The sequence below is a fragment of the Schistocerca nitens genome, chromosome 9, assembly GCF_023898315.1.
Source record: "Schistocerca nitens isolate TAMUIC-IGC-003100 chromosome 9, iqSchNite1.1, whole genome shotgun sequence".
Lineage (NCBI taxonomy): Eukaryota > Metazoa > Arthropoda > Insecta > Orthoptera > Acrididae > Schistocerca > Schistocerca nitens.
In genome coordinates this window covers 183,020,475-183,044,166 of record NC_064622.1, presented here as the reverse complement: position 1 = coordinate 183,044,166, position 23,692 = coordinate 183,020,475, and the positions used below count along the sequence as shown (strand labels likewise).

At 42.2% G+C, this 23,692-nt stretch overlaps 1 pseudogene; it reads left to right on the top strand.

Annotated features, from left to right (window-relative positions):
• The first annotated feature begins 22,412 nt into the window (after positions 1 to 22,412).
• LOC126204552 (5S ribosomal RNA) lies at positions 22,413 to 22,530 on the top strand (annotated as a pseudogene).
• The last annotated feature ends 1,162 nt before the right edge of the window (positions 22,531 to 23,692 follow it).

The window sequence follows — 23,692 nt, the reverse complement described above, 5'->3', positions numbered from 1 at the left end:
TCGTTAGCGAATGTCTCTCGTGCAGCAATGGTAGCGGCGCTGAGGGGTTGCCGCGTTTGAATTTTGTATGGATAGAGGTGTAAACTCTGGCGCATGATACGATACGTGGACGTTGGCGTCATTTGGACCGCAGCTGCAACACGGCGAACGGAAACCCGAGGCCGCTGTTGGATCACCTGCTGCACTAGCTGCGCGTTGCCCTCTGTGGTTGCCGTACGCGGTCGCCCTACCTTTCCAGCACATTCATCCGTCACGTTCCCAGTACGTTGAAATTTTTCAAACAGATCCTTTATTGTATCGCTTTTCGGTCCTTTGGTTACATTAAACCTCCGTTTAAAACTTCGTCTTGTTGCAACAACACTGTGTTCTAGGCGGTGGAATTCCAACACCAGAAAAATCCTCTGTTCTAAGGAATAACCCATGTTGTCTACAGCACACTTGCACGTTGTGAACAGCACACGCTTACAGCAGAAAGACGACGTACAGAATGGCGCACCCACAGACTGCGTTGTCTTCTATATCTTTCACATCAATTGCAGCGCCATCTGTTGTTGAAAATTGTAACTACTGTAATTTCGAAAGTTTGTCCGCCTGAAAATATACTGTTGTCCCAAGCATATTGCAACAAACGGTGTATTTCTATCGCTGCTCGTTTAGTTTTTATTGCCGCTTCAAATATACCCGTCATTTTTGAAACACCCTGTATATAATTCTTATAACTTCCGGGGAGGGCGGGGATGAGCTTTGGCTCCAAGTTCAATCACAGATGCGTTCGATCGGGTTCATATCTGCCCAGTTGGCGGGCTAGCACATCTTTTGAAACTCGCTACTGTGTTCCTCGAACCAATCCATCACATGTCAACTAAAGAGACTCTTACACCACACTTGTCCGCCCTCTTCTGGAGTATTGCTGTGCGTTGTGGGATCCGTATCAGATGGGGATGTCGGAGGGCATCGAGAAATTTCAAACAAGGATTGCCCGTTTTGTACTATCGCGAAATTGGGGGGAGGGTGCCACGGATATGATACTTGAACTGGGGTGGCAGCCATTAACACAAAGGCGTATTTCCTTGCGGCAGAATCTTCTGGTGTAATTTCAATCACAAATTTTCTTCTCCGACAGCGAAAATTTTCTGTTGGCCTCCACCTACATAAGGAGAATGATCATCGTGATAAAATTAGGAGGGACCAGAACTCGGGCAGAAAGATTTAAGTGTTCGCTTTTGTCGCGCGTTTTTCACGAGTGGAACTGTAGAGAAAAAGCTTGAAGGTGATTCGATGCGAAACCTATGCCAGGCACTTAATTGTGAATTGCAGAGTAATCATATAGATACAGGTGTAGGTGAAGGTGAAGATTCCAAACACTCGAACGGTACTCGAGAATGGGTGGCACAAATCTTCTGTACGCAGTCTTCCTTATACCCTTAAGCGCCAAAGAAACTGGTATATGTATGTGCATTCAAAGACAGAATACAGTCAGAATACGGCGCTGCGGTAGGCAACGCCTATATAAGACAAGTGTCTGGCGCAGTTATTAGATCGGTTACTGCTGATACAATGGCAGTTTGAACGGGGTGTTACTGTCGGCGCACGAGCGATGGAACACATGTGAGAGGTAGCGATGAAGTGGGAATTTTCCCGTACGACCATTTCACGAGTGTACCGTGAATATCAGGAATCCGACATCGGGCCGAAAGAGATCCTGCAAGAACGGCACCAACGGCGACTGAAGAGAACCGTTCAACGTGACAAGTGCAGACCTTCCGCAAATTGGTGCAGATTTCAGTGCTGCGCCAGCAACAAGTGTCAGCGAGCGAACCATTCAACGAAACATCATCGATATGGGCTTTCGGAGCCGAAGGCCCACTCGTGTACTCTTGATTACTCCACGACATAAAGCTTTACGCCTCGCCTGGGCCCCCCAACACTGACATTGGACTGTTGATGACTGGAGACTTGTTGCCTGGTTGGATGAGTCTCATTTCGATGACATGGAGCACTATCCTGTTGAAAAATGCCACTGCCGGCGGTGAAACTTGATCGTCGTGAAGGGGTGTACGTGGTCTGTAACCAAAGTATCATACTCCTTATCCGTAACGGTGGCTTGTGTGAGCTATGCTGGACCCGTAGATGCCCACTTCAGTGTTTTTCAGAGCATAATGGAGCCGCCACCAGCTTGTCTCCGTCGCGCAGTAAAGGTGTCAAGCAGCTGTTCCTCTGGAAGACGCCGGATTCGCGCCCTCCCATCAGCATGATGAAGAAGGTAACGGGATTCATAAGACAAAGCAACGCCCTGCCACTGTGCCAGCGGCCAGTGCCAATGCTCACGTACCCATTTCAGTCGTAGTTGCTGACGTGGAGTTAACATTTGCTCGTGCACGGGTCGTCGTCTGCGGAGGCCCATCGTTAGAAGTGTTCGGTGCACTGTGTGTTCAGACACACTTGTACTCTGACCAGCATTAAAATCTTATGTTAGTTCCGCCACAGATCGCAACCCGTCCTGTTTTACTAGGATTCCCAGCCTACGACGTCCGACATCTGTAATGAGGGTTGGCCGCCCAACCCCACGACGTCTGGAGGTGGTTTCACCTTCGTTTCGCCAAGGGTTGAAAAACATGGCTCTGAGCACTATGGGACTAAACTGCTGAGGTCATCAGTCCCCTAGAACTCAGAACTACTTAAACCTAACTAACCTAAGGACGTCATACACATCCATGCCCGAGGCAGGATTCGAACCTGCGACCGTAGCGGTCGCGCGGTTCCAGACTGTAGTGCCTAGAGCCGCTCGTCCACCCCGGCCGGCAAGACACTCACTACAGCACTCCTCGAGCAACCGACAGGTCGTGCAGTTTCCGAAATACGTGTGCTGAGCATGCGGCCCGTCACATTTTGTTCTCGGCCAAACTGACAAACTGAGATGGCGCGCCTTCCCTATTCTACACATGGACAACACGCTCACTGATACTACTTGCACCATGCATATGTCTGACTAGCAGTCATTCCTCGCCATGTAACGTTGCTATCGCTAGATGTGTTTATATCGATAGTTGATCGATGGTCATAATATTCTGGCAGATCAGTGTATTTGAAGATGAGCCTTCACGAATCACTGTTAATTCCGTTTGAACTTTATACTACAGCACCTGATCGGTAGGACGCATAAAAGCCCCTGAATTGTCAGCACTGGAAGTCAAACAATAAAATATTCCCCTTATCACCTCCCCTCACTCCACTACGGCAAAAACTATTTGCCCCTGAATCCAGGTTCGCGTCTGTGGTGACCGACCAACTTAAAGCGTGCTCACTGTAATTCCTCTAGCATATTTTTGATCCAACGAAGGAGTCAGGTAGAGCCAACTGTAGCAAATGATAACCATTTATCACTTACCGGTTTCGCATAAACATAAGCTCTTCTTCAGAAGTTTCAATTAAAATTAATCACATCTTAAAATATTACCATGTCTGTAATGATTTTTGTTTGTTGCTGACAAGGAGACCACACAGTAATAGGATTTTTGTAATTTTTTATATTTATGGCAGGTCAAGTTCGGAGCTGAAATAATCAGTCTTTCACAGCAGTTCGATGCAACTCTGAAACAAATTCTCGATAAAATGGGCTTTGTAGTTTTCCAGGTGTCTTTAATTCAATGAAACAAAGACAGTTTTTCGATGTAGGTGCATGACTCTGTGATAGATGGCTTGCTACTCCTACAGGTAGTCTCGATTTGGTTCCCAGCAGACGCAAATTTTTAAACACAGATGAGTGTTCCACGGGTGTTTCTGTGAAGCATAAAACACACAGAGATGAAAAACATATCGGTAGCGTTCAAGACGTAAATGCTGGTTCTAGTCTCATTTCGGTCATTTTTCGTTTCTTTTTCCATCAATTGGAATCCCTACGTGATTTTAATACAAAATGCGGCAAATATATGTTAATTATCGCCCGCCTAATTATCGTTGCTGGAAAGTATGAGTTGAGGGGGAAATGCAATACAAATGCAGCATTTCTGCGGAGCCTTCGGTGTCGTGAAATTTATTGTTTTCTCCGTTTTTACGACGATTGCCACTGGCTTGTGCGAGGCCACATCTGTGGTGTAAAGCAATGGACACAGTCAAAATAAAGAGTATCTGATTTTGCATTTTAGTAAAAAAATTTAAATTTGTTGTGTTTTTGTTAATTTAGACACACTTGATTAATGGTCTTCTATAAAAGATCGATAATGAGGGATTTCTAATTGCAATGAAAAACTGGAATTTGCTTGCAAATAAGACGTGCATTTTTCATTAAAAGTGGTTATTAGAGTTGTGTTATTTAAAATAAATTTGATGAATTTTATATTTAAATGGCGTATGTATTCTAAGTGAATGAAAAAAGCGGGGAAAATGATGATCGAAACGAGAAACGAGCAAGCGATTACCATTCTCCAGTGCTATCGACATTTTTGGAATGTTTATGTACTTTCAGTTCACAAGTTGACAGAACAAGCGCCTTTATTTAAAAAATTGCGTTGGCCAGGAATTGAACCTAGCAGGCAAACATTCAACTACAGAACGACGCGACCCATCGACAAAGTCTTATATCTTAATTAATTAAACACGCTCAGAAAATCCCAAAGTCGATTTCCTCGAGGAAAACTTCTAGGAGTTGCATCTAACTGCTTTGGTAATAGATACTTGAGTTCTGAACTTTACGCGCCATAAATATATATAAAAAATACAAAAATCTGATTGGCGTGCGATCCCCTTGTGAGAGGGGAAAACTACACTCTTAAAAAAACTCATAACGTTAGTTGACGCTTTCGAATTCGGCTGTTAGTTGCTACTTGCGTATTATTATAAAGTACGGCCATCCGTGGGCCGCAGTTTGACGACAACTAATATACGAATGTATGTGTAACAGCCTGAAAACAGTTATCTTTTAAGATACGATACAGATGATAGGCTTCTGTGAAGAGAAGATACATTACTTTAAAAGAGCACAATTATAGACCAATAAGTTTTTAAAATTTCATACAATATGATACTGACCCATTCCCTCCACCCTCCCCCTCACCCCAACGGCCTCTGCCCGGAGAGTGGCGAGCGGCGTGCGTTATCACGCCACTTAAGAGATTGGGGGAGACATGCCCGGCCCCGGATTGGGTTAAGGGCGACGGCCGCTGCGGGGCCAGTGTGGACATTGTTTTGAGGCGGTTTCGCACATGCGACTAAGTGAAAACCGAGCTTTTATCCACGTCCCAACACATATGTTACGCAAACATTCAAAAAACATTCCCTCACTTTCAAATGGGATAAAATTAGACGCAAAAAGTTGGCAGTAATCAAGTTCTCCATGCGGGGAGGGATTGTGGGGGGGGGGGGGGGGAGAGGTTGTGATAAGAAGGATCCCTGGTCACCCTCTACCATTAGTACAGCCAAATCTGAAAAGCAATTTGCCGATCTCAGGATAAAGGTCACGAAAAAGAAGAACAAGATACGGTGTGATAGTGAATAGAAAGTGTCTTCTTAAATTAGCATTATCATTAAAGACCTGAAAAAGGGTCCAGAATGTCATATTGTGCAACTGCATACATTATGTGTGAGATTTCTTTTTTATTTTACATCTATCAACGTCTGTATTAAAAATATAACATCGAACATTTGCAGGGACTCTTGGACCACTAGTGGACACACAAGTGAAGCGTCTTCAAAATGGTTCAAATGCCTCTGAGCACTATGGGACTTAACTGCTGAGGTCATCAGTCCCCTAGAACATACAACTACTTAAACCTAACTAACCTAAGGACATCACACACATCCATGCCCGAGGCAGGATTCGAACCTGCGACCGTAGCGGTCGCGCGGATCCAGACTGTAGCGCCTAGAACCGCTCGGCCACTCTGGCCGGTTCTAGGCGCTACAGTCTGGAACCGCGCGACCGCTACGGTCGCAGGTTCGAATCATGCCTCGGACATGGGTGTGTGTGATGTCCTTAGGTTAGTTAGGTTTAAGTAGTTCTAAGCTCTACTAACTCGAATTCTTTACAGACGAATGGAAAAACTGATAGAAGCCGACCTCGGGGAAGATCAGTTTGGATTCCGTAGAAATGCTGGAACACGTGAGGCAATACTCACCCTACGACGTATCTTAGAAGAAAGATTCAGGAAAGGCAAACCTACGTTTCTAGCATTTGTAGACTTAGAGAAAGCTTTTGACAATGTTGACTGGAATACTCTCTTTCAAATTCTGAAGGTGGCAGGGGTAAAATACAGGGAGCGAAAGACTATTTACAATTTGTACAGAAAACAGATGGCGGTTATAAGAGTCGAGGGACATGAAAGGGAAGCCGTGGTTGCGAAGGGAGTGAGACAGGGTTGTAGCCTCTCCCCGATGCTATTCAATCTGTATATTGAGCAAGCAGTAAAGGAAACAAAAGAAAAGTTCGGAGTAGGTATTAAAATCCATGGAGAAGAAATAAAAACTTTCGAGGTTCGCCGATGACATTGTAATTCTGTCAGAGACAGCAAAGGACTTGGAAGAGCAGTTGAACGGAATGGACAGTGTTTTGAAAGGAGGGTATAAGGTGAACATCAACAAAAGCAAAACGAGGATAATGGAATGTAGTCGAATTAAGTCGGGTGATGCTGAGGGAATTAGATTAGGAAATGAGACACTTAAAGTAGTAAAGGAGTTTTGCTATTTGGGGAGCAAAATAACTGATGATGGTCGAGGTACAGAGGATATAAAATGTAGACTGGCGATGGCAAGGAAAGCGTTTCTGAAGAAGAGAAATTTGTTAACATCGATTATAGATTTTAGTGTCAGGAAGTCGTTTCTGAAAGTATTTGTATGGAGTGTAGCCATGTATGGAAGTGAAACATGGACGATAAATAGTTTAGACAAGAAGAAAATAGAAGCTTTCGAAATGCGGTGCTACAGAAGAATGCTGAAGATTAGATGGGTAGATCACATAACTAATGAGGAGGTATTGAATAGAATTTGGGAGAAGAGGAGTTTGTGGCACAACTTGACTAGAAGAAGGGATCGGTTGGTAGGACATGTTCTGAGGCATCAAGGGATCACCAATTTAGTACTGGAGGGCAGGGTGGAGGGTAAAAATCGTAGAGGGAGACCAAGAGATGAATACACTAAGCAGATTCAGAAGGATGTAGGCTGCAGTAGATACTGGGAGATGAAGAAGCTTGCACAGGATAGAGTAACGTGGAGAGCTGCATCAAACCAGCCTCAGGACTGAAGACCACAACAACAACAAGCTCTAGGCCCTTGGGGACTGATAACCTCAGAAGTTAAGGCCCATAGTGCTCAGAGCAATTTGAACCACCCTGGGCCGGCAAAGCGCCTTACTCGCTGCACTGTCTGTCAGTTTCCTTGTTGACAGCGTTCTGTTTTTCTCCGATCGCACCGGCAGGCAGTACATGTGGTGGACAAGTCGTGCGTTTATGGCGTGCAGTTTCAGATGGCAGGTGAAGTTTCTCAGGAACTTTTCTGTCATATTTTTAAATATTATGCCGTAGTTTTAACTTTAGATTACTATTTACTTTAAATGCCACTCGTGCACTACTTTTCCGTGTTAAGTTTCCAGTTTCATATGACACATCCACTGTACGTCGTTGCAACTATTTTCTCTTTATCTTCACACGCAGTGTTTTGCTGAAATTTATCGTTCCTTATTTTGTCATATATTTTCCTGTGATTTGGGGTCGTAACTACGGCAAAGGCTACCTAGTAAAACTTACGTAGTTCACCTCACTCCTTACATTTTACGTAGTATATTTACGATGTCTGTACATAATATGCATCAAACTACTCATAGGAGACTTGTCCATTAATAATATACATTTTCAGAATTAACCTTGCAGTTTCACTTCTTATGGCGAAGGATGTGTTAAATGTGCCGCGAACGTAAAAATTAGAGTACACTACAGGACAGTCTGTTCCACAACCGTTATTAGGCATTTACATACGTTGGCTTTCAAGCTAACCTAGATCACGGGCTATGCTAACGATCAGCCTGTCACCACAACCAAGATTTCAAAGGGTGAGGTGGAGGTTGGCGGCTGGTTAACGGAATAGTTCCTGAATAATGTTAATCTTATTATTTCAGTGCTCGTTAACAGCAAGTCCTAGAATTCTACGCGGCATTGTGAAGAAGCAAGCTCGCTTACGCCGTACCAGGCCATTACAATGTACGTTTATAATGAAGTCTGTGTAAGTTTTCGATAAATTGCTAACAAATGTTAAGCTTTAATAGTTGAAATAATTAAATCTAAGAAATTTATCTTCTATCCCATTTAGGCCGTGCTGTTCTAGGCGCTACAGTCTGGAGTCGAGCGACCGCTACGGTCGCAGGTTCGAATCCTGCCTCGGGCATGGATGTGTGTGATGTCCTTAGGTTAGTTAGGTTTAATTAGTTCTAAGTTGTAGGCGACTGATGACCTCAGAAGTTAAGTCGCATAGTGCTCAGAGCCATTTTTCTATCCCATTTAGAGTTTTGTTGTGAATTTCATTTTTGGATGCGTTTGTTGAAGCCTATGTTGATTGATAAATAACCGTTGCCTCGACTTTACATAGCATAATGAAGTGGTCGACATATCGCCTGTAATAAATGATACTACCTGCTTTTTCTTGATATCTTTGACGAATTTCTTCTCAAAATGTTTCACATGAAACTTTCAGCTTTAGTTTTTGCGTTAGCTTCGCGCTGCAACACTGTCTATGAAACATACGAATGGCGTATAACAATATGAACTGTAAAATTTCTACCAGCTCCAGGACTTCGTTGACAGACACACGTTTAGGAGTCAGTAAATTTTCTTTTATAGCTAATCAAAGTAGCTTCGTCTAACAGAATGTTTATGTATAAGTTTACGGTGCCCATGGGTACCAGGACGTCGTCTGATATTATTCACACCCTGTTTTTATACTGTGTGATTCTGCAAATGTGAATATTTCCGTAACTTTTTTTATTTAGCCCCGGTTACTTCCATACGTTCAGCTGTTTTTGTTATTGACATTTGCATGTATAGATTTGCCTTATGCAGATTCATCTGCGCACGTCAGGAGGGCATGCGCGACATAATTATTTTCTGTTTCTTTGAGTCTACGCTTCTTTTTATTTATGTAGTGCCTTCAGTGATGTTACACATTTTTATGTATATAATATTTGCTTTATGCAATTATTATAGATACGTCACTATATTGCAGTTTGTTAATCTTACTGCTACGTAGGAAAGAAGTTTTCGGAACGCAAGTTTCTGGTTCAACTTACGATTTTGTGATATTATTCCGTGTGTGTCGTCCTCGAGCTGTACTTAGTTGTGCTACGTACAACAGGATGTCAGATTTTCGTAGTTTTGCACACATCACTTTCCCATTGCGTTGATCCCGCGTGTTAACAAATAACCACTGTGTGTTCTGTATTTACTGCAGTGTTGCCAACTGCCACTGTGTGTTTTCCACTATTCTTTCACTTGTGTTGTGTTGTCTGTATTTATTTCGTTATTAGTTTGCTTGTGTATGTGTGTTATTGTTTTAGTTGCTAACATATGTAGGCTGGTACGTTGATCTAGTCATTTATTACTTATTCATTGCAAGGGCTCTTTGTATGTGAAAGTTTTCTCGTAATCTTAAGAGTTTTCTGTTGTAATGTTCACTTTTATTAGTTTCATATCCTGTTCCATGTTTATGCCCCTGGTTTATTAGGTGTTCGGCAAAGGTAGAATGGCTATTTTCAGATTTCTAGATGGTTCAAATGGCTCTAAGCCCTATGGGACTTACGTCTGAGGTCATCAGTCCCCTAGACTTAGAACTACTTAAACCTAACTAACCAAAGGACATCACACACATCCATGCCCGAGGCAGGATTCGAACCTGCGACCGTAGCAGCAGCGCGGTTCCGGACTGAAGTGCCTAGAACCGCTCGGCCACAGAGGCCGGCTACATTTCTTGATTATTACGTGTTCTTTGTACCTAATTTTGAAATTTGTGCCTTCATTCCTAGATAAACTGGTTTGCGGTCTTGACATTCTAACTCGCATTCACCAGTTCCTTGTTATATGTATGGCTTTTCTATTGGTGTTTGTAAATGCAACTGAAGAGTTTCCTGTTCTGTGTCCTATGTGTGATCCTTGTTTATTCGGTATATTTGCTATTATGTGTTGATTAATGCTTGTATGCTGAAGTGTCATTTCTTTTTGTTAGTCACACATTGAGTGTTTCTGTTCTTTGTGTTTGTGCGTGTTGTAGTGTCCATGTGGAATTTTGTGGTGCTGTACCCTCTGTTTAATTTCATGTTTCTTTAGTTGTGTTATGTTTTAGTGGTTACGCCTTTCTATTATTTATTATTTTTGTCTACTCTTCTTTTCTGAAAAGAGAAACTTCAATTTATCTATTTTCATGATCAGAAGCGAGTGGAAATTTGCATTGGGATCCCTCTCTGGTTTTTATGCTTCAGGGAGTAAAATGTTGTTCTGTTGTCTTTTGTATTTACGAGGGTGATTCAATAATTAGACAGACTAAATGGTCTGGAGAAAAAAGCGTTTATTTTTACAAAACAATACTTTTTCTTCTTTTCAAAATTAATGTCCTTGAACATTTATGCACTTGTTCCAACGGGCTACAAGCTTTTTTATTCCGGCTGCAAGTAACTGTTTATCTTGATGTCTGAACCAATTTCCCACAATCTTGTTCATGTCCTCCTTGTCCTACAATCTCTTCCCTCCTTCAATGCACGAAACAAATGGAAGGTGCTAAGTCAGGACTATAAGAGGGATGAGGTAGTATTTCTCAGCCCATTTTGTCGATGGTTTCACGGGTTAGTTGAGCAATATGAGAACCTTGCTGGAGAATCCATGACGTCTCTCTCTCATGGCTGGCTTCAACCTGTTTAAAGGCAAATCCGAGTCGTATTGGCTATTCATTGTACGCTGCTCTTCGAGATAATCACAAAAAACTGGACCGTCAGCATCTCAAAACACCGTCAACATGATTCTTCCTGCTGATGCTTGGGTTTTGAATTTTTTCATGACAGGTGAGTTGGTGTCCTTCCACTCTATGCTTTGTCTTTCTGATTCTGGCTCATAATAGTGAGCCAAAGTTTCATCACAAGTTAAAATTTTGTCGAGCAAGTGCTCACCTTCTCTTTCATAACGTTCCTTTGATTCTGTTCTCAACCTTGTTTCCTTGTGTAGCCGCATCAACTCCTTTGGGACCCATCTTGCACATGCTTTGCAGTACTTCAGCTTGCTACAGATAATGTTATGAATTATACCAGTACTACCTTGAACCTTACAACTACCATTTCTACAGTCACACGGTGGTCGGCGTGAATAATGTCATCAATTCGACTTTCAAGTGAGAGTGTTGAAACTGCAACTGGTCCGCCAGAACGGTGTTCGTCAGTCACTGAGTTGTGACCATTTTCGAACTGCTCTACCCACTTGTAAAAATTTGCACCATCAGTACATCCTTCACCATAAACTTCAGGCATTCTACAGTATATATTCACTGGTTTCTTGCCTTCAGCAAGTAAAAAACAAACAACAGAACACTGTTCAACTAATGTGGACGTTTCAACCGGACTCGCCTTCTTGAAATGTATTTTTGAGGTTGTAAACAAAATAATGTTGATATCACCTGATCAGGGCTCATCCCAGTGATGCCAACTTAAAGCCATAAAAGCATCAAACTTGCCCAACTAACAGTTTTTTCCCCTAACCAATTTGTCTCTTTAATTATTGAATGACCCTCGTGCTGCTGTCGTATTGAAATTATAAGCTTTTTTAACGTCTATGTGCTTATGTAATTCCGTGTTAAGCCTGCAGATTACCTGTTCCCCATGATATTCGCAATGCGATAATTTTATCTCTTAGAGCATTTTCTTACTTCTTATATCTGTATTTAACAGCAAATGTCTAATTTTTGCGATATATTTTGCTGCTCTCAGTTCGGCTTTTGTTCACTTAGTAATCGGTATGTGTTGATTGCATTTTATATTGTAATTTCTTGATAAAAAGTTATTTTCATCACTGTCTGAAGTGAGATCGATCAGATCAATAAGGCGTTCCTGCAACGATGTGATTTCTTATGTGGCAGCCTATCTGGCTACTCTTCACGTTTTGCTGTAATTCATGACGTTTCTTCCTGTGTTTAGAAACAACCAGTTACGGTTCCTATTCTGCATGAGTCAACAATGTCATGCTTCTCACAAATTGGCACATGGCCAAGTTTCTTACACTAATTTCAGCTGGCTGTGAAATTTTTTGTATTAATTTCTTCTTTCGCTTTTTACACCTCCCGTTACCCTAATTTTACCAACGACGTGGCGCATTGGCTAGCACACTGGACTCGCATTCAGGAGGATGACGGTTCAATCCCGCGTCCGGCCTTCCTGATTTAGGTTTTCCGTGATTTCCCTAAATCGCTCCAGAAAAATGCCGGGATGGTTCCTTTGAAAGGGCACGGCCGACTTCCTTCCCCGTCCTTCCCTAATCCGATGACACCGATGACCTCGCTGTCTAGTCTCCTTCCCCGAACAACCTAACCTAACCTAACAAAGTATACTATTCACAGAACGCACTTCTCTCCTTCAGTTTACGTTGATGATTGTGTTGTCAGGAGGGGCATCCGACCACACAAACATTAAAATAAAATTTACCAAATACTGAAAAATCGGGCCCTGTACTGGATGAGGTAAACGCAAGTGAAAAGCAGATAATGCTTTATTCCTCACCAAAACACACTGTTTCATTGGTCGTCCAATTGTATAGCATCAAAATGTCATCTTCAATCCACACAACGTTTTTAATAAGTGGCTTTCTTTTGCCATTTGGTTAGCTTTACAAATCGTTTGGTCTCTAGATCATCGATATAGATGTCAGCATGAAGGCTATTTAGGTGATTGCTGACTGCCAAACCATAATTCTCAATATAGATTTTTATCTCTGTAGGGTGATTTAGGAGGAATGTCACATAATTGTGAGTTGATTCTACATGTGAAAATAAACTGAAGACGTCCTATGAACCAGTGTCCAATTTTCCATTGTTACGGTGCTGGACCAGGCTGAAGTCTACACACATCCACGGGTGGATATGAAGACAAATGTGAATATTATTCGTCGAAATGCCGCGTAGGCATTGTGTTGGGCATAATAATGGCGGGACAGATGACTGATCCATCGTACAAGGGGTGTGGAGGTTTTCCAACAGACGGCAACACTGTGACATTGTCTGAGGCAACAGCTGCAAGTGCACCCAGTGTGCAATCGTGGGTTGGATCAGTGAGCAGTCGTGAGGCGGCGTGCATGTCGTACTTGAGTGTTGTTTAAATGAGCACGTCTATAGCGTCCATGAATACCAACATGATGCATACATTCAACCATGCAAAATATACAGACATGTTTGTGCATGGATACTGTAATGGCAGTGCTCATGCGACAGTGACAGAATAACAGAAGTACCAGGTACGTTTGCCTGATCGATGAACCCCCTGTGCCAGGGAATTTCAGTGTTTTTCAAACATTATGTGAATCCAGAACACTACCCCATGTATACTAATATCAGAACGTAAGACCTTCCAGTCAACTGAAGAAAGGGAAGACATTATTGCAACGGTATAACGGAGACCCACCAACAGCACATGCCGTTATTAGCCGTCAGCTTGATATTCTACAAACGTGAGTGACGCGTACGTTACATTCCGAGAGCTTGTACCCATTCCATGTGCAGTCTGTGAAACATCTGCATTCAGGTGACTTAGTAAGCAGACAATTTTGTGAATGGTCGGTTGTACACAGAGACATCGAGCAATACACTTTATTTACAGACGAGGCTACATTTACAGGGTGTTACAAAAAGGTACGGCCTAACTTTCAGGAAACATTCCTCACACACAAAGAAAGTATATTATGTGGACATGTGTCCGGAAACGCTTATTTTCCATGTTAGAGCTCATTTTATTACTTCTCTTCAAATCACATTAATCATGGAATGGAAACACACAGCAACACAATGTACCAGCGTGACTTCAAACACTTTGTTACAAGAAATGTTCAAAATGCCCTCCGTTAGCGAGGATACATGCATCCACCCTCCGTCGCATGGAATCCCTGATGCGCTGATGCAGCCCTGGAGAATGGCGTATTGTATCACAGCCGTCCACAATACGAGCACGAAGAGTCTCTACATTTGGTACCGGGGTTGCGTAGGCAAGAGCTTTCAAATGCCCCCATAAATGAAAGTCAAGAGGGTTGAGGTCAGGAGAGCGTGGAGGCCATGGAATTGGTCCGCCTCTACCAATTCATCGGTCACCGAATCTGTTGTTGAGAAGCGTACGAACACTTCGACTGAAATGTGCAGGAGCTCCATCGTGCATGAACCACATGTTGTGTCGTACTTGTAAAGGCACATGTTCTAGCAGCACAGGTAGAGTATCCCGTATGAAATCATGATAACGTTCTCCATTGAGCGTAGGTGGACGAAACTAAAATGAGCTCTAACATGGAAATTAAGCGTTTCCGGACACATGTCCACATAACATCTTTTCTTTATTTGTGTGTGAGGAATGTTTCCTGAAAGTTTGGCTGTACCTTTTTGTAACACCCTGTATACGCAATGGTATCATGAACGCCCGCAATTCTCATACACGGGCGATGGAGAACCCACATGACACTAGGGAAACAAGATTCCAAGATAGGTTCTCAGTGAACGTCTGGCATAGTACGACTGATGACATTGTGATACGGCCTGTGTCCTTACCAAATCGTACGACAGCCACAGCATACGCACGTTTCCTAATAGAAGACCTACCTACATTTTTGGAAGACGTTACATTAGAGTCGACAGCAAATGAACTTGCAACATGATGGATCACTGATTCATTGTAGCAGACAAGTATCCAAGTATCTGGGTAACAGATTGCCTCGACGGTGGATTGGTCGTGGCAGACGCGTTAACTGGCCTAACCCTATTAGACTTCTGTTTATGGGGATGGTTAAAAGGTGGGTGAGGGGGGGGGGGAGGGTGATGTACGCTACGAACGCGGATACACGTGAAGAACTTGTCGCTCGTATCACCGACGCTGTTGCCAGAATTAAAGCTCGCCCAGATGATGTTCCATGAGCAACACAACACTTGTTCAAATGCGAGGGATGGGCGAGGAACTATTTTGAACATCTCTTGTAGAATAGATCAGTGATCTGTCTCTTCCCCCCCTCCTCCCCCCCCCCCACCCGCCCCAGTATTCTGTCTACCACAGTGCCTACACAGCAATTTGGTAAGTAATATTCACACTAGTCTTCATAATGAAATGAAACGATCGTACAGCGTTTATTGGCCGGTATATCCCCTTCTTTTTTCCCCCCACAAAACGTGGGGTTCGGCCGCCGTAATGTAAGTCCTTTTAGTTGACGCCACTTCGGGGACCCACTTCAGTTCCACAACGATCGAAAATTGGACAAATGTTCATCGGATTTGTTCGGTTTATTTTCGCATGTTAAAAAAATGGCTCTGAGCACTATGGGACTTAACTGCTGTGGTCATCAGTCCCCTAGACTTAGTGCTACTTAAACCTAACTAACATAAGGACCTCACACACATCCATGCCCGGGGCAGGATTCGAACCTGCGACCGTAGCGGACTCGCGGTTCCAGACTGTAGCGCCTAGAACCGCTTGGCCACTCCGGCCGGCTTTCGCATGTAGTATCACCTAACAAATTATGAGATCCCTCCTGAGTAACCCTGTATAAAAGGCAATGTCTCATCTGACTGGCTCACTTACTGACTCATCATCGCCTAGCCCAAATCATTAAGGATAGAAACTTGATATTTGCAGCAGGTGTTGATCTTATACGATAGGCGTCGTGTAAGAAGAGATTTTTCAGAATTCCACCCCTAAGGAGTGAAACAGGGGATGAAAAAGGTTTTTGAAAATATGTCACTATTAAGACAATTTAGAAGCTAGATCAATGAAAATTGGTATTTGGTTTCTCGGCGAGAAATGAAAAACACGTGTTTCAGCATTTTTGAAAATCTAACCCCTGTGGGGGTAAAATAGTGAATGAAAGTTCTTATTAAATAAATCATTATTATAGAACTACTAAAGCATTTTTAAAGCTACATCTGTGACAAATGGTATTTGACTCCTCGATAAGAAATAAAAAAAAAGTCTTTCATTGTTTTTGGAAATTCAACCCCCGAAGGGAACGGCATAGGGGATGAAAAATTTTATAAAATATTTCATTACAGGGTTATTACAAATGATTGAAGCGATTTCACAGCTCTACAGTAACTTTATTATTTGAGATATTTTCACAATGCTTTGCACACACATACAAAAACTCAAAAAGTTTTTTTAGGCATTCACAAATGTTCGATATGTGCCCCTTTAGTGATTCGGCAGACATCAAGCCGATAATCAAGTTCCTCCCACACTCGGCGCAGCATGTCCCCGTCAATGAGTTCGAAAGCATTGTTGATGCGAGCTCGCAGTTCTGGCACGTTTCTTGGTAGAGGAGGTTTAAACACTGAATCTTTCACATCACTATGCGTGAAACTTGCCCGCACGCGTTCAACCGTTTCTTCGCTCACTGCAGGCCGACCCATTGATTTCCCCTTACAGAGGCATCCAGAAGCTTTAAACTGCGCATACCATCGCCGAATGGAGTTAGCAGTTGGTGGATCTTTGTTGAACTTCGTCCTGAAGTGTTGTTGCACTGTTATGACTGACTGATGTGAGTGCATTTCAAGCACGACATACGCTTTCTCGGGTCCTGTCGCCATTTTGTCTCACTGCGCTCTCGAGCGGTCTGGCGGCAGAAACCTGAAGTGCAGCTTCAGCCGAACAAAACTTTGAGTTTTTCTACGTATCTGTAGTGTGTTGTGACCATATGTCAATGAATGGAGCTACAGTGAATTTATGAAATCGCTTCAATCATTTGTAATAGCCCTGTATATTAAGATAAAGCTAAATCCATAAAAATAACTATTTCACTTCTTGGTTATATAGAAAAGAGTGTGTTAGGATATGAACGTTTCTAAGGAAATACCACCACAACAACGCGAAAGGCATGATGAACGAAAACCTTTGACTCCAGCTACCAGAATGGCTTTGCGATCAGAAGTGCAGCAGAAGAGGTGTTTCACAGTGTCGAGGATGAACAAATGCACATAGTTCTTACGATAGGCGTTTTAGAACTCATGTGTACTATACATTTATTTCTTGTTTTCGAGTAAGAAACCTGTTCTCAAAATCTGCAAAGGGAATTTGATTATTCCATGAATATATACATATATAACATATCTGAACAGGCCTTGAAGGCCCAATGGTACCGACCGGCCGCCCTGTCACCCTCAGCCCTTAGATTTCGGAATAGACCATGATTTAGGGTGAAAAGTTTAGAAGGTGTTGGAATTCGTGAACTAAATCAAAGAAAACTATTTAACAGTTACCACGACAAATTGACTGTCAGAATTGCATAGAAAAACGGCCCACTAATACATTAATTTTTTAATAGGTCTAATATAGGTTTACGAAATTATTTTTCATGTAATTAATACGCAAACGCGAGCGAAGAAGTGGGCGCTAAGCTACTTAAAGTAATTAAGGGATAGTACTAGCTTCAGCAAATTCATTAGTTCGTGGATTTCTACGTTACTTAACTACTTACGACGTATTAAGTTGTTTTTTATTATTCAGAATGTGTTTTGTAGATAGTCTATATAAGTATACAGTTTAACTGTACCGAGGGCTGTAAACCTTGCCAATATGTGTACGGTTCTGTATGTGATGTTTTTAATCAATTACTAGCCGTTTACTGAAGTTACGTGAAATTGCCCAATGATTTTGTGTCCATATCTATTTACTAAATACACAACTGGGCGTACTGGACTGTGATCCGACCCTTGGGGCTATTGGGTTCATCATCTTACAGTATCTGGCATCGGTTGTTGTTAGAAGGAAGCGGCACTTCCTTAAGAGGCTTTTATTTTACCTTGGTATTTGTGGTTTAGATCGGATTCCAATTTAGCTATATTGTTGCTTTGAAAAAATGGAAAGTGTTGCTAATGTGTTTTGATTCATTCACTATCACAACTTGTCTGCCGTCGTAAGCCTCAAGAAGAGTATTATTATTAGTTTCCTTTTCATTTTAGTAGTTTTCTTCCGTGTTGCAGCCTCCTTAAGGGTATTTCTATGGAGTTTTTACGTTATTACGTTTTTGGCTATTTTATTTGCTTTATAGGCTAGAGCGTTTTGATGATTTTGACTTTTGCTGATATGCAGGCAACTTTGATGGTAATAATTAGGTCTTTGAATTGCAGCCGTTCCGTTGGCGACAATGGATGTCCTTCGCACATCCTATACAATGTGTGGGATAGAAACGGACCTCCTAGAACACAGATTTTAGCCTAGAATCATACACCATTCCACATTCTTTTAAATAATTTGAGTGAATGAGTGAACACTATACCATTTTTAAGAATTTTAAAGTACTTTTAACTTTGCAAAGTAAAACACTTACTCTGACACTAACTACACCAGACTTACACAATCTCAACACCAAGAAATATAGAACAAAAGACGTTTTGAACTCTCGTTTTGAAAGACTTTGTTCATAGCCTATGTTATTTTTGTAGTAATGAATGTAATTTAAAACGATATACATATTTACTATCATTAAGATCTATATGAAACTTCCTAGCTGCCAGTGTTGAACAAAGAAAATCTATGCTTCCTCACAAAATCCTTGAACATTAGCTTAAGTCGCACACTCTGGTTTGCTTACATCCTGTGTAGCACATAGGAACCGTTACTTGTGCAAAGTTTGTGTCGTGCTGAGCACTTGACATAAATGGAAACCAAACTGTTTTTCAAGGTGATTTGTTCAGCAGGGTTGAACCTGTTGTTGTTGTTGTGGTCTTCAGTCCTGAGACTGGTTTGATGCAGCTCTCCCTGCTACTCTATTCTGTGCAAGCTTCTTCATCTCCCAGTACCTACTGCAACCTACATCCTTCTGAATCTGTTTAGTGTATTCATCTCTTGGTCTCCCCCTACGATTTTTACCCCCCACGCTGCCCTCCAATACTAAATTGGTGACCCCTTGATGCCTCAGAACATGTTCTACCAACCGATCCCTTCTTCTGGTCAAGTTGTGCCACAAACTCCTCTTCTCCCCAATCCTATTCTGTACATCCTCATTAGTTATGTGATCTACTCATCTAATCTTCAGCATTCTTCTGTAGCACCACATTTCGAAAGCTTCTATTCTCTTCTTGTCCAAACTATTTACCGTCCATGTTTCACTTCCATACATGGCTACACTCCATACAAATACTTTCAGAAATGACTTCCTGACACTTAAATCTATATTCGATGTTAACAAATTTCTCTTCTTCAGAAACGCTTTCCTTGCCATTGCCGGTCTACATTTTATATCCTCTCTACTTCTACCATCATCAGTTATTTTCCTCCCCAAATAGCAAAACTCCTTTACTACTTTAAGTGTCTCATTTCCTAATCTAATACCCTCAACATCACCCGACTTAATTCGACTACATTCCATTATCCTCGTTTTGCTTTTGTTGATGTTCATCTTATATCCTCCCTTCAAGACACCATCCATTCCGTTCAACTGCTCTTCCAAGTCCTTTGCTGTCTCTGACAGAATTACAATGTCATCGGCGAACCTCAAGGTTTTTATTTCTTCTCCATGGATTTTAATACCTATTCCGAATTTTTCTTTTGTTTCCTTTACTGCTTGCTCAATATACAGATTGAATAACATCGGGGAGAGGCTACAACCCTGTCTCACTCCCTTCCCAATCACTGCTTCCCTTTCATGTCCCTCGACTCTTATAACTGCCATCTGGTTTCTGTACAAATTGTAAATAGCCTTTCGCTCCCTGTATTTTACCCCAGCCACCTTTAGAATTTGAAAGAGGGTATTCCAGTCAACATTGTCAAAAGCTTTCTCTAAATCTACAAATGCTAGAAACGTAGGTTTGCCTTTCCTTAATCTCTCTTCTAAGATAAGTCGTAAGGTCAGTATTGCCTCACGTGTTCCAGTATTTCTACGGAATCCAAACTGATCTTCCCCGAGGTCGGCTTCTACTAGTTTTTCCATTCGTCTGTAAAGAATTCGTGTTAGTATTTTGCAGCTGTGGCTTATTAAACTGATTGTTCGGTAATTTTCACATCTGTCAACACCTGCTTTCTTTGGGATTGGAATTATTATATTCTTCTTGAAGTCTGAGGATATTTCGCCTGTTTCATACATCTTGCTCACCAGATGGTAGAGTTTTGTCAGGACTGGCTCTCCCAAGGCCGTCAGTAGTTCCAATGGAATGTTGTCTACTCCGGGGGCCTTGTTTCGACTCAGGTCTTTCAGTGCTCTGTCAAACTCTTCACGCAGTATCGTATCTCCCATTTCATCTTCATCTACATCCTCTTCCATTTCCATAATATTGTCCTCAAGTACATCGCCCTTGTATAGACCCTCTGTATACTCCTTCCACCTTTCTGCTTTCCCTTCTTTGCTTAGAACTGGGTTTCCATCTGAACTCTTGATGTTCATACAAGTGGTTCTCTTATCTCCAAAGGTCTCTTTAATTTTCCTGTAGGCAGTATCTCTCTTACCCCTAGTGAGATAAGCCTCTACATCCTTACATTTGCCCTCTAGCCATTCCTGCTTAGCCATTTTGCACTTCCTGTCGATCTCATTTTTGAGACGTTTGTATTCCTTTTTGCCTGCTTCATTTACTGCATTTTTATATTTTCTCCTTTCATCAATTAAATTCAATATTTCTTCTGTTACCCAAAGATTTCTACTAGCCCTTTTTTTACCTACTTGATCCTCTGCTGCCTTCACTGGTTCATCCCTCAAAGCTACCCATTCTTCTTCTACTGTATTTCTTTCCCCCATTCCTGTCAATTGTTCCCTTATGCTCTCCCTGAAACTCTGTACAACCTCTGGTTCTTTCAGTTTATCCAGGTCCCATCTCCTTAAATTCCCACCTTTTTGCAGTTTCTTCAGTTTTAATCTACAGGTCATAACCAATAGATTGTGGTCAGAGTTCACATCTGCCCCTGGAAATGTCTTACAATTTAAAACCTGGTTCCTAAATCTCTGTCTTACCATTATATAATCTATCTGATACCTTTTAGTATCTCCAGGGTTCTTTCATGTATACAACCTTCTATCATGATTCTTAAACCAAGTGTTAGCTATGATTAAGTTGTGCTATGTGCAAAATTCTACCAGGCGGCTTCCTCTTTCATTTCTTAGCCCCAATCCATATTCACCTACTACGTTTCCTTCTCTCCCTTTTCCTACTACCGAATTCCAGTCACCCATGACTATTAAATTTTCGTCTCCCTTCACTACCTGAATAATTTCTTTTATTTCATCATACATTTCTTCAATTTCCTCGTCATCTGCAGAGCTAGTTGGCATATAAACTTGTACTACTGTAGTAGGTGTGGGCTTTGTGTCTATCTTGGCCACAATAATGCGTTCACTAAGCTGTTTGTAGTAGCTTACCCGCCTTCCTATTTTCCTATTCATTATTAAACCTACTCCTGCAATACCCCTATTTGACTTCGTGTTTATAACCCTGTAGTCACCTGACCAGAAGTCTTGTTCCTCCTGCCACCGAACTTTACTAATTCCCAATATATCTAACTTTAACCTATCCATTTCCCTTTTCAAATTTTCTAACCTACCTGCCCGATTAAGGGACCTGACATTCCACGCTCCGATCCGTAGAACGCCAGTTTTCTTTATCCTGATAACGACATCCTCTTGAGTAGTCCCCGCCCGGAGATCCGAATGGGGGACCATTTTACCTCCGGAATATTTTACCCAAGAGGACGCCATCATCATTTAATCATACAGTAAAGCTGCATTTCCTCGGGAAAAATTACGGCCGTAGTTTCCCCTTGCTTTCAGCCGTTCGCAGTACCAGCACAGCAAGGCCGTTTTGGTTATTGTTACAATGCCAGATCAGTCAATCATCCAGACTGTTGCCCTTGCAAAAAAAAAATGGCGAGTAATGTCATGAAGTCGATCTTATGATACAAGTAATTCCAGATACTACACCACATTCAGAGCTCACTTGTTTCGATTTTTTGTCTTACTACCGCTAAACAAACCCCCCCCCCCCCAAATTGTTGTAAACAATCACTAGCAACTATTTCCCATCTGGTAAGTCGATAGGCAATTTAAAATAGACCGTGGTAAAATAAAAAGTTACTTTCGTCACTAAAGGTGACTAGTTGCAATCATTTCTGGAAACCTTAAACTCGCTTTTGTGTCAGAACGCCTGTCTTGTTTCATTTTTGAAATGAACGACATTCTAGTCATTTATGAATAAGTCCGTGATTGATATAATTTTTTAAATAATCTATCTGGCAAAATAGGACCAACGGCCTTGCCGCAGTGGTAACACCGGTTCCCGTCAGATCACCGAAGTTAAGCGCTGTCGGGCTGGGCTAGCACTTGGATGGATGACCATCCAGTCTGCCGAGCGCTGTTGGCAAGCGGGGTGCACTCAGTCCTTGTGAGGCAAACTGAAGAGCTACTTGATTGAGAAGTAGCGGCTCCGGTCTCGGAAAATGACCTACGACCGGGAGAGCGGTGTGCTGTCCACATGCCCCTCCATATCAGCATCCATTGTCGCCTGTGGGCTGAGAATGACACGGCGGCCAGTCGGTACCTTTGGGCCTTCATGGCCTGTGCGGGAGGAGTTTTTTTTTAGTTTGGCAAAATAGCATAAATTCTAAATGAAAAGTTCAGACTTCGTCTATGTTCAGATCAGCAAGATAAAATGAAAGCTGGGTGAAAATGTTACTGCCGGCCGGGGTGGCCGAGAGGTTCTAGGCGCTACAGTCTGGAACCGCGCGACCGCTACGGTCGCAGGTTCGAATCCTGCCTCGGGCATGGATGTGTGTGATGTCCTTAGGTTAGTTAGGTTTATTGAGTTCTAAGTTGTAGGGGACTGATGACCTCAGAAGTTAAGTCCCATAGTGCTCAGAGCCATTTGAACCATTTGAAAATATTACTACATAGATGAATGTGATTATTAAGAGTTGGCTATTCCTTACCCTAACAGTTGGCTCCTGTTAGAAGTGGAGCTGTGGAGGTAATGGGAGAGTCCACAACAGCTGTGGACTATGTGAACATTACTACAGACCATTTGCATTCCTATATGCTTGGTTCCTTCCCTGACATCTTTCAGCAGGATAATAGCCAGTGTCACTAAAGAAGAGTCATGCTACAGGTGCGGCGCGGCACGTTACTTTTTACCGCCTTGCCAGTGTCCAGCAATGTTCATTTGTCTAGCTAAAAGCTGTAGTAGAAAATACTAGACCACTACTGTCTATTGCAGGTCGCAACATACATAAAATTGTCCGGTAAATGGGATGTGGCTAGCTACTGAAATGAAAGTTGTAACTTGGTAATATAAATTTTCAGGTGTATTTCTACGATAAAGATCACAGTTAATACTGCCAAGTCCGTACTAAGTGAAAACACAATGTAAAGTTCACACGCACACCACAATTACGCGTAGCCAGTTTATGGTATTCACACCCGTTACCGAAGTTAATAGAGTTCACCAGATCGTCTAGTTATGAAAACGCTCGTTCAAATGTTTTGCACTCTGCTCTACACGTAATACCTGTTCCAGTCTTAGATCGCAC